At 38.4% G+C, this 12,969-nt stretch overlaps 1 pseudogene; it reads left to right on the top strand.

Moving 5' to 3' along the window:
- The first annotated feature begins 2,447 nt into the window (after nt 1–2,447).
- LOC139084295 (olfactory receptor 7A17-like) lies at nt 2,448–3,375 on the top strand (annotated as a pseudogene).
- Nucleotides 3,376–12,969: the final 9,594 nt, after the last annotated feature.

Raw genomic sequence — 12,969 nt, 5'->3', positions numbered from 1 at the left:
TGGCCCACCTGTAGATTTTAAGATGTACTTTTCTAGGTGTTCATTTGAAAAGTCTCGATTGCTCTTAGAGTTAGTGGGTAATCCCTCTGACTTTTGTAATATGACTCAGTGAAGATCAGTTTTACTTTCTCCAAGGTCAATAACCATTTTTCCAGATTTATTTAACAATCCAATCTTTCCTAATATGTTGAAATACAGCCCTACCATGTAGTTATACACTGAAACCTAATCTGTGACTCCTTCAACAAATAATAACTGAGCATCTGCTATGTGCTATAATTTCTAGAAACACTATATATTATATTCTTTTATATCTATGCCTTTTCCAATTTAATTTTTGATCCATGTTGATATTAAATTGTTGCTATTTTGTACCTTGGTTTAGTTAGTTTTTGATGTTCCACTCAATTTTCTTTAATACACTTGCTTTGAAACCATTCTACTTAAGCTGGCTTCATTCCCTTTGCCATTGTTGATATTTCATAACTTCACATTTACTTAAATTTGTTCTTAAGTGCACATATATTAATATACGCTTATGAACATACAAAGGTGAACAAAACGTGTGCAGGTCTGCTTCTTTGGACCTTGCATTACATAGGTGAAGTCGGAGTGCAAGGAAATAAATGTATGTGACATACTGTGCTCAGGGGTAAATCATATGAACAAAGTTATTCAGTATAAAAGGATGGAATTGTCATAGCAAGTGTGAGATTTTATAGAGCATGGTCTGGGGAGGCCTTTGCTTGTTTTAAAATGACCATAACCAAGAGTAGAGTGTGCACACTGGATTTGTCAAAAAAGGGATGAAACCCAAAGTACAGGAAAAATGAAGAAAAGACGCCATGTAAGAGAAGTGAGAAAGAGGCTTGCCTCATCTGCTACCCAAGCATGTAGAAACAAATTGGTCAAATAAATACAGAATAAGCAAAGCAAAAACAAGCCTCCTACTGCTTGATATTTAAAATATCCAGATTTTGTTGTATTTTTTGTAATATTTCCTTTTGGGAATTATTGGACTACTTTCTTCAGTTTTCACTTGAGATATTCAATCTGTGAGGCAAATCATAAATTTATCACTACTTTTGTCTTTTGGACAAATATATTTTTCTCTTTTACTATTTTTCTTGGCATCAAGGGGATGCAATTAGTGTTGGAATGCCGCCAGAAGCCAATGAAGGTTTTTCTTCCTCACTGTCTCTCAGTGACCGCCTGAGCTTATTAGATCCTTTTTCTCCCTCACGTCCATTTCATTCCTCTCTCACTCTATTTTTATTGAACAGATGGTTTACATATCTTTAAATACAGTGCAGAAAAGATGAAAAAACCAAGATGGAACCCCAACTTTATTTGCCCATGAGAATCTTCCCATAGGAATATCTGGATACCATTTCTAAATTCCTTAGGGAAAAGGCATTTTTTCTGGGCACTTGAGTCGTATCTACTCATGGCCTAAATGGTGAAGGAGATAGTGAGAAGGACATAAACGTATTACAGATGAGAAGCCATGGTGTGCTGTGTTGTGTGTGTCTGTGTGTGAGCCTGGTGAACTGAGAGCGGTCCTCAGATCAGTGGCACCTGGTCTCATATATTCTATGACAACTCTTCCAGGGGCCATTACTCAGTCAAGAGAAAGTACTCAGGAGGCGATACTTTTTAATTCATGAGACACCTTGGCAATAAGATCAATAAAGTGCAAGGTTTACAGAGCATGGACAAGGCAATCCTTGTGTCTTGAAGTTTTAACAGTGGCAGGGAGTCCACATATTTCTCAACATTCTCTGACACCATCTCATCGCTCTCCCACTTGCTCATTCCCCTCAACACTGGCTCATTGGAATCTAGATTCTCTAAACAACCATCTGCCTCAGGGCTTTTGCACTGGCTGTCTCTACTACAAGGCACATACTTCCCCAGATGACCTTGTGTCTCCTACCCACTCTTCTTTCAGGAGTCTGCTAAAATGTCACCTCACTTGCAGGTCTTGTCTGAACTCCCAACAAAAAATATTACCCCATCTATTTTCTCCTTTCTATGTGCTTTCCTTTTCATCATAGTATCTGGCACCATTGGATATGTTATATTATTATTCTTATTTGGTTATATTCTCTCCATCATTAGATTAGGGACTATTGTTCTTCAGCATTGTATTCTCTGAGAAGTGCTTGGAACATAGTCTATATTCAGAATATATCCTTCAAATGTGTGAAAAATACTCAGTAAAACAGTGGTGAACATTTTGCCTGAGAAACAGGTTGACAGTGGAAAAGGAATTCCTAATGAGAAATAGAGCTAGAGATGCCCTAATGGAGACCAGACAATACAAAAACTATTGCAATTAATTTTTGATTCTAAAATATATGTAGCATTTATGATAGGGAACTACTGTCTGCTTGTGTGAAAATGGGTTATTTATGTTTTCTATTTCCTGTAGTCACCTCCAACACATGGAACCAAGGAATGGCACATGTTTGTCAGAATTTTTTTCTTCTGGGACTTTCAGAAAAACCAGAACTGCAGCCCCTCATGTTTTGGCTTTTCCTCTCCATGTACCTAATCACTGTATTTGGAAACCTTATCATCATTCTGGCCACCATCTCAGACTCCCACCTCCACACACCGATGTACTTCTTCCTTTCCAATCTATCCTTTGTAGATATCTGTTTCACTTCTACCACCATCCCAAAGATGCCGCTGAACATCCAGACACAAAGCAAAGTCATAACCTAAGAAGGCTGCATCATCCAGATGTATTTTTTTGTACTCTTTGGAGGACTGGATGACTTTCTTCTTACCATCATGGCCTATGACTGCTTTATGGCCATCTGCCACCCCCTGCACTACGTGGTCCTCATGAACTCCCAGTTCTGTGGACTGCTGGTCCTGGTGTCCCTGATCATGAGTGCCCTGAATTCCTTGTTACAGAGCTTAATGGTTTTGTGACAGCCTTTCTACAAAGTGGAAATCCCTCACTTTTTCTGTGAACTCAAACAGATGGTCCAACTTGCCTTTTGTGACAACTTTCTCAATGACATAGTGATATATTTTGGAGCTGGGATGCTGGGTGGTGGTTCCTTCGCTGGTGTCATTTACTCGCACTCTAAGATAGTTTTCTCCCTACGCAGAATCTCATCAGCTCAAGGGAAGTATAAAGCATTTTCCACCTGTGCATCTCACCACTCAGTTGTCTCCCTATTTTATTGTACATCTCTTGGAGTGTACCTTAGCTTTGCTGCTACCCACGGTTCACACTCAAAAGCAAGGGCATCGGTGATGTATGCCATGGTCACACCCATGCTGAACCCCTTCATCTACAGTCTGAGAAATAAAGACATAAACAAGGCCCTGAAAAGACTCTTTGGGATTAAGCTATAAAAGAGGATAGTGTCCTAGGGCTGAAGAAGTGTCCACGATTTCAGGGCTCAAGACTTGAAGTCAGAAATTGTAAGTGTTTGATCAGATTGTGGAATTAGAACCTGACTTCTGAAGTTATCATTTCTTTGACTTCAACTTCTATGCACATTTAAGTAATTCATTTTTTAAATCTTTCTGCTCTGAGATATAGATGACTGTCTCCTTTGTCCAATTTCCCATTTTCCCAAAGTTTCTCCCAGGCTTGGATCAGGAATGCTTTGGAATGTACTTTTTGTGGAACATATATTTGTTTAGAATAATTTGTTCTCAAATGACATATCTCATCCCAAGTAATGTGTCTTGTTTTACTGAAAGTATAGTCATGAGTAGGATTACTTATATTGATAAAATGATACTTGACAACCAAGTTTATCTAATCTAAAAATGGAGGAAAATCTGAGGTGACAGTTTTTCACTTCTGTGTCTATCATTTGTTTGTGTATCACTACCTCAACTACTTTTCTTGAGAATACAAACTTAAATGTACTTGTGTGATTTTAATGAGTAAATGGGTTTTATTCATCATTAGGATATTTTTTTTAAATTTAAGATAGCTTTGGTTTACAACATTTTACAGATTTCAGATGTACGTCATTGTATTTCGACTTCTGTATAGACTGCATCATTTTCACCACCAAAAGCCTAGTTTCCATCCACCACCATAGAAATGTCCCCTTTATGCATTTTGCCCTTCACCACCCTATTCCCCTTTTGTATCCACTAGTCTGTTCTCTGTAACTATGTGTTTGTTTGTTGTTTTATCTTCCACATGTGAGTGAAATCATATAGTATTTGTCTTTCTCCATCTGACATATTTTCTTCAGCATAATATACTCCAGTTCTGTCCATGTTGTCACAAATAGCATGATTTTGACATTTTTTAATGGCTAAGCAGGATTCCATTGTATTTATACACCACATATTCTTTATCCATTCATCCATTGATGGGTACATGAGTTGCTTCCACATCTTGCCTGTTGTGAATAATGCTGTGATGAATATCGGGGTGCATAAATCTCTTTGAAGTGTTGATTTCATATTCTGTGTATAAATACCCAGTAGTGGAACAGCAGGACCACATGGTATTTCTGTCTTTTAAGTTTTTGATAAATCTCCATGCTGTTTCCCATAGTGGCTGCACCAGTTTGCATTCCCACCAGCAGTGTATGAGGGTTCCCTTTCCTCCGCATTTTCTCCAACATTTATTTCTTATCTTGTTAAATATAGCCATTCTGATGAGTTTGAGGTGATATCTCATTGTAGCTTTGATTTGTATTTCTCTAATAACTAGTGGTGCTGAACATGTTTTCATGTGCCTGTTGGCCATTTGTATATCTTCTTTGGAAAAATGTTTGCTTATATCCTCTGCCTATTTTTTGACTGTTGTTCACTTTTTTTGTCATATGAATTCTTTATACATCTTGGAAATTAACCTCTTAATGGATATATGATTGGCAAATATTTTCTCCCAGTAAGTTGATTATCTTTTCATTTTGTTGATTGTTTCCTTTGCCTTTTAAAAAGCTTTTTCCATATATCCCCATTTGTTTATTTTTTTTCTTTTGTTTCCCTTACCTGAGTAGACATGGTATTAGGAAAGATATTGCTAAGACCAATGCAAAAGAGTGTACTACCTATATTTTCTTCTAGGAGTTTTATGGTTTCAGGTCTTATATTCAAGCCTCTAATCCATTTTGAGTTGACTTTTGTGTGTGGTATAATATCGTAGTCTACTTTCATTCTTTTGCACATCGCTGTCCAGTCTTCCCAACACCATTTATTGAAGACACTTTCCTTTCTCCATTTGTGTTCTTGGTTCCCTTGTCAAACATTAGCTGTCCATAGATGTGTGGGTTTATTTCTGGGCTCTCAATTCTGTTCCATTGATCTGTGTGTTTTTTTTTCTGCCAGTACCATGCTGTTTTTATTACTATAGCTTTGTAGTATAATTTTAATTTAAGGAGTGTGATATCTCTAACTTTATTCTTTTTTCTCAAGATTGTTTTGGCTATTCGTAGTCTGTAGTTGTTCCACATAAGTTTTAGGATTTATTGTTCTATTTCCTTGAGGAATGTCATTGAGAATGGATCAAATCTGTGGATTCCTTTAGGTAATATGAACATTTTAACTATTTTATTCTTCAAATCCATAAGCATGGAATATCTTTACATTTATTTATGTCTTCCTTGATTTTTTTCAATAATGTTATATAGTTGTCAGTGCATAGGTCTTTCACTTCCTTGGTTAAATTTATTCCTAGGTATTTTATTCTTTTTGGTGTGATTATAAATGGGATTATATTCTTGACTGCTCTTTCTGATAGTTCATTGTTAGTGTCTAGAAATGCAACTGATTTTTCCATGTTCATTTTGTATCCTGTAACATTTTTGCATTTGTTGATTATTTCTAACAGTTTTTTGATGGATTCCTTTATGTGATTTTTAGTCTTCATTTTGTTATTGTGGTGTATCACATTGATTGATTTGCAGATGTTGAACCATCCCTGCATCCCTTGAATAAATCCCACTTGGTCATGGTGTATGATCCTTTCAGTGCATTTTTGTATTGGATTTGCTAGTATTTTACTGAGGATTTTTAATTTATGTTTATCACCAGTACTGGCCTGTAATTTTCTTTTTTTTGTGTTGTCCTTTGTTGGCTTCAGGATCTGGGTAATGTTTGCCTTGTAAAATGAGTTAGGAAGCATCATGTCCTTTTAATTTTTCAGAATGATTTGAGTAGCAGAGAATTAAACCTTTGAATGTTTGGTAGAATTCACCAGAGAAACCATCCGGTCCTGGAATTTTGTTTTTTGGGAGAGTTTGATTACTGTTTTCATCTCTTTGTTTGTGATTGGTCTATTCAGATTCTCTATGTCTTCTTGACTCAGTTTTGGGAGGTTGCATCATTCTAAGAACTTATCCATTTCTTCTTAGTTATCTAGTTCATTGGCATACAGCTTTTCATAGTATTCTCTTATTATCCTTTGTATTTCTGTGGTGTCTGTTGTAGTTTCTCCTCTTTCCTTTCTGATATTATTTCCTTGAGTCTTCACTATCTTTTTCTTAGTGAGTCTGGCTGTGGGTTTGTCAATTTTATCTTCTCAAAGAACCAGCTCTTAGTTTCATTGACCTTTTCTATTGTTTTTTTAAGTCTCTATTTAGTTTATTTCTCCTCTGATTTTTATTATTTCCTTCCTTCTAATGACTCAGAGCTTTGCTTGTTCTTCTTTTTGTACTTTTAGGTATAGGGTAAGCTTGTTTATTTGAGATTCTTCTTGTTTCTTGAGGTATGCCTTTATTTCTATAAATTTCACTCTTCTTACCACTTTCTCTGCATTCCATAAGTTTTGGTATGTTGTGTTTTCATTTTCGTTTGTCTCCATGTATTTTTTGATTTTTCCTTTGGTTTCTTCATTGATCCATCAGTTGTTCAGTATCATTTTGCTTAGTCTCCATATATTTGTGAATTTGCCAGCTTTTTTCTTTCTAGTTTCTTTCTATTCTCTTTTCTAGTTTATTTCCAGTTTCCTAGCATTGTTGTCAGAAAAGATTCTTGACGTGATTTTGATCTTCTTAAATTATTGAGGCTTGCTTTGTTTCATAACGTGTAGTCTATCTTTGAGAATATTCTATTTGAACTTGAAAATGTGTATTCTGCTGTTTTGGGATGGGACATTCTCTATATATCTATTAAGTCTATCTAGTCTAGTGTGTTACTTAAGTCCCCTGTTTCCTTCTTTGCTTTTTGTCTTAATCTGTCAATTGAAGTAAGTGGATTTTTAAGGTCTCCTACTATTATTGTGTTTCTGTCAGTTTATCCCTTTAGATCTCTTAATAGTTGCTGTATATTCTTTGGTGCTTAAGTGTTTGGTGCATATCTCTTCATAAGTGTTATGTCGTTTTGCTGGAATGTCCCTTGTGTTATTAAATAATGCCCATCTTTGTCTCTAGCCATATTTTTTATCTTGACATCTGCTTTGTCTAAGTATGGCTGCACCCAATTACTTCTGCTTGCCATTTACCTGAAGTATCATCTTCCATCCCTTTACTCTGAGTCTATGTTTGTCTTTAGAGCTGAGGTGTGTTTCCTGGAGGCAGCACATTGTTGGATCTTGTTTTTTAATCCATCCAGCCACTCTGAGTCTTTGAATAAGTAAATTCAATCCATTTGCATTTAGAGTAGTTATTGATAGGGGCTTAATACTGCCATTTTATCTTTTTTCCCCTTTTGTTCTATATTTCCATTGTCTCTTTTACTTTGTATTTTTGTCTGCCATTTCAGTTTGGTGGTTTTCTCTTTATTTATGATTAGTGACTTTGCTCTGATTTTTAGTTTTGTGGTCACTATGAGGTTTATACAAATGATAAATGAACAAAGTTCACAAAACTTAGCTAGACAAACCAAGATAAAAGACCGACTTGGGATGACATCAGCATCATGGCAGGGTGAGTCATTCCCTTTGTCTCTCCTCACTAAGTTACAGCCAATCAGACATCCAGTGACCAACAAATCACATCAGACCCTGCACAGCACAGCAGAACACCTGAGTGATCCATGCATCTATGCATCCAAAGGTAGATGGACTGGACCTCTGGGAGGGAGTGGAACTAAGGGACCAGTCCCCTCCATTTCCCCCAGCAGTGGCTATACAAAACATGGATCCTCACACCGGCATGCTGGCCAGTGACCACAGGAAGCAAGAGCAAACATGACACTCTTGGCTAGGCCAATGCTGTCCTCCAGTGGTGGCAGGTTGGGCACACATTCTGTGGCTTCAGGACACAGAGCAGAACTGGTGAACTGACCCCCTTCAACTGGCAGTGTGCTGGTCTTTACAGTAGTGAGGACAGCACCCAAGGTGTGAATTTCCACAGTGGGGCAGGGAAACCTGAGCCAAGGTTTTAGAGCAGACCACCAGAGTGCTTGCCAGTGCCAGTGACCAGAGGCTGTGGCCACTGCCCATCCCAGTGGTGATGGGTTGCCCCACCAAAGAGATTGAAGCTATAGAAAAGCAACAAAAAGAAATCCTGGAGATGAACACAATTAATGAGATAAAAAATAATGTAGAAAGCATAAAAATAGAGCATACCTCATTTTTTTTTTTTAAGATTGGCGCCTGGGCTAACAACTGTTGCCCATCTTCCTTTTTTCTTTTTAAGGATTGGCACCTGGGCTAACAACTGTTGCCAATCTTTTATTTTTTTCTGCTTTATCTCCCCAGTGCCCCCCCCCGTACATAGTTGTATATCTTAGTTGCATGTCCTTCTAGTTGTGGGGTGTGGGACACCAGCTCAACATGGCCTGATGAATGGTGCCATGTCCATGCCCAGGATCTGAACCCTGGGCCACCACAGTGGAGTGCGTGAACTTAGCCACTCGGCCACGGAGCTGGCCCTAAAAATAGAGGAGACCTTATGGAAGATAGAATCAATAAGCTGAAAGATAGAAACCTAGAAATGATCCAGGTGGAGGAGGAGAGAGAACTAAGATCTTTTTTTTAAATGAAGAAATTCTTTGAGAATTATCCAACTCAATTAGGAAAGTAACATAATGATTATAGATATCCCAGAGGAAGAAGTGAGGGAGAAAGGAGCAGAGAACTTGTTCAAAGAAATGATAGCTGAGAACTTTCCAAACCTAGGGAAGGAACTGCACATGAAAGTACATGAAGCCAGTAGAACTTGAATTACGTCAATGCAAACAGGCATCTCCAAGGCACATAATATTGTAACTGTGAAAAGTCAATGACAGAATGGACATCAAGATGGCAGTGTAGGCAGACACTGAACTCATCTCCTCCCATGAACACAGCCAGGTTACAACTGCTTTTGGAAAAATTACCCTGGAGAGAAAACTGAAAACTGGGTAAAAAGAACTGCCACAACAAGGGACAGTCCTCACTAAGGTGGAAAAGGCTGAAATTCCTTCTGGAGAGAAAAAATGCCACCTGCAGGAGCAGTGGAGCTTCTCAGCCAGCCAGGTAGGAGCCACCCTAAGGTACACAGCCTTCCCTGGAGAAGTGACATCCTGAGTGGGGGCCTGATACTGCTATAAGCAACCTTCAGACTCAGCACAACTGAGACAAGGGTCTTACTCTCCAGCTTCTAACTACAGCAGGGAATACCCCCAGAAAAGCTATCGGGTGAAAGCCAAAAAGACCTGGGTCTTAAAGGGCCCATGCACAAACTCACCTGTCTCAGCAAACTAAAATGACCAGAAAGAAGATGGACAGTCCTTTGGTGAAAAGAGACTCATTTGGAAGGCTCTGGGGGCATCTTGCTGAGAGAAGAGACCTCTCCAGAGACTGAGACATTGGTGGTGGTCATTATTGTCAACTAGTTGAGGTGTGCTGAGCTGACACAGACCCTGGCAAATGCCATTGAAGTTCTTTCCCTGGCCTGTTAACCCAGAGGGCTGCCACACCCACAAGACTGCACATTTAATCAAGTTCATCCAGGGCAGGCAGCCTGCCCTAGGGAATGGCTCCAACCAACAGCAAGCTCTCAGGTTACTTGGGTTGCATTGACTGGGTGCCTTGATCTGCTACAGGCAGTTGAGTGTGTCTGCCTATTTGGGGCAGGGCCTGTGTGAGGACCATGTGAACTGTGTGGGGCATTAGTGGAGAGGTGGGGCCCTCTGCAGTGGGCTGTTGGGGTATGCTCCAAGGGGTTGGGAAGTGTGCACGGACCAAGACTTTGTCGATGGTTTGTGTGCTCCTGTGGGAGGTGAGGCTTATCAGGGACAGAAGACCTGTGCTTCACAAATAGCCATTATAAGGATCAACCCCACCTCCCCAAAGCTGAATCAATTGAGTGCTCCCATGCCTAAGGCCAGCCTCACTCAGCTGCACTCCTAAGACAACTGACAACAGCCTTGTAGGCCTGAGGCCTATAGTAACTGTAAGCCCCTGAGTCTAGCAACCAACTACACTGGGTAACAACCCAATTAACAGAAAAACTGTAACAGGAGTGTGCTGTTAGATCTTGTAGCCTATGGTGCTGAGGCTCCCCAAACCTTATGTACAAACAGCTGGCCAGGGAAGGAAAGACTAGGCTCCCTGTGTACCTGAATTAAGAGCAACCCTGCCACAACAGAGGGACACAAGCAGCCCAAAAAGGGGTCACTCCTGGGTCATTTGGACTAGTGAAGAGATGGAAGCACACTGCTGGGCCTCAAAATGCATCTCATGCATAAGGCCACTTCTCCAAGATCTGGAGACATAGCCTACTCACCTAATACATAGATATAAGCATAGAGAAAGAGGCATAAAGAGAAGACAAAGGAATACATTCCAAACAAGGGAACAAGGCAATACCCCAGAAAAAGGACTAAATGAAACAGAAATAAGCAACCTGCCCACTTACAACCTGCTCACAGATATTGGGAGAAGACTGGAAGAACACAGTGAGCTCAACAAAAAATAACTAGAAAATATAAAAAAGAACTAATCAGAAATGAAGAATACAATACTGGAAATAAAAAGTTCACTAGGAAGACTCAATAGCAGAGTAGAGGATAGAGAAGAATGGATCAGCGAGCTAGATGAAAGACTAGAGGAAATCAACCAAGCTGAACAGATAAAAGAAAAAAGAATTAGACAGAATGAGAACAGTCTAATGGAAGTCTCGGACAATATCAAGCATACTAACATTCGTACTATAGGTGTCCCAGAAGGAGAAGAGAGAGACAAAGGGGCAGAAAATCTATTTGAAGAAATAATAGCTGAAAATTTTCCTAACCTAAGGAAGGAAACAGACATCCAAGTACGGGAAGCACAGAGAGCTCCAAACAGGATAATACCAAAGAGGCCCCCAGCAAGATACATTATAATTAAAATGTCCCAGAATAAAGATAAAGAGAGAATCCTCAAAGCAGCAAGAGAAAGGCAACAAGTGACATACAAAGGAAAGTCCATAAGGCTGTCTGGGGACTTCTCAGCCGAAACCCTACAGGTGAGAAGAGAATGGCATGACATATGTAAAGTGCTAAAAGGAAAAAGACACAGCCAAGAATACTATATGCATCAAGGTTATTATTCAGAATGGAAGGAGAGATAAAGAGCTTCCAAAACAAGCAAAACTTAAAGGAGTTTATAACCAAGAAACCAGTTCTGCAAGAAATGCTGAAGGGACTTAAGTGGGAAAGTGATGACCACAAATAGGAATAAAAAAATTTATCAACCTCCCCCCAAAACAGGCAATAAAATCAATGGTAAAGGTAAAAATAAGGTAAAGTAGCAGATCAAGCACCTGTGAAGATAATATGAAGGTTAAAAGACAAAAGTACTAAAATGACCCGTTTCAATGATAAGAGGGTAATGGATAGACACACACAAAACAAGAGATTAGATATGATTTCAAAAACATAAAATGTAGGAGGCGAGTAAAATAGTAGAGCTTTTATAAAGAGATCAAGCTAAACAGTCTATCAACTCAATATAGACTGCTATACACATACAATATTATATAGGATCCTCATGGTAATCACAAATCATAAACCTACAATAAGTAAGCAAATAAGTAAGACAAAAGAAATCAAATATATTACTAAAGAAAGCCATCAAACCACAAGGGAAGAGAGCAGGAGAAAAAGAGAGGAGCAGAGAAGAGCTACTAAAACATCCAGAAACAAAAGTAACAAAATGGCAATAAATACATATTTATCAATAGTTAGTTTAAAGATCAATGGGCTAAATGCTCCAATCAAAAGGCATAGGGTGGCCAACTGGATAAAAAAAATCAAGGCATATATATATGCTGCATACAAGAGACACACTTCAGATCTAAAAACACTCACAAACTGAAAGTGAAAAGATGGGAAAAAATATTCCATGCAAAGCGTAAAGAAGAGAAAGCAGGGGTAGCAATACTTATATCAGATGAAATATACTTTAAAACAAAAACTGTAACAAGAGAGAGACAAAGACAGGCACTACATAATGATAAAGGGAACAATCCTATGAGAAAATATAACACTTGTAAATATCTATGCACACCTCATAGAAGCAACTAAATATATAAAGCAATTATTAACAGACGTAAAAGAAGAAATAGATTGTAACACAATAATAGTAGGGGACTTTAACACTCCACTTACACCATTGGATAGACCATCCAAACAGAAGATCAATACAGAAATGCTGGCCATAAATGACACATTTGACCAGATGGACTTTGTAGATAAATATAGAACATTCCATCCAAAAACTACAGAATACACATTCTTTTCAAATGCACATAGAACATTCTCCAGGATTGATCACATATTAGGCCACAAAACAAATCTCAATAAATTTAAGGAGATCAGAATAATACCATGCACCTTTTCTGACCACCAAGGTATGAAACTAGAAATCAACTACAGGAAGAAAATCAGAAAAGCCACAAAAATGTGGAGATTAAACAAAATGCTGCTGAACAATGATTGGGCCAATGAAGAAATCAAAGGATAAAAATGTAAAAATTCCTGGAGACAAATGGAAATGAATATACAACATGCCAAAATCTATGGGATACAGCAAAAGTGGTTCTAAGAGGGAAGTTTATAGCAATT

This window comes from Equus przewalskii, chromosome 6 (assembly GCF_037783145.1).
Source record: "Equus przewalskii isolate Varuska chromosome 6, EquPr2, whole genome shotgun sequence".
NCBI classification, from domain to species: Eukaryota; Metazoa; Chordata; class Mammalia; order Perissodactyla; family Equidae; genus Equus; species Equus przewalskii.
This window is presented reverse-complemented; position numbering and strand designations above follow the sequence as displayed.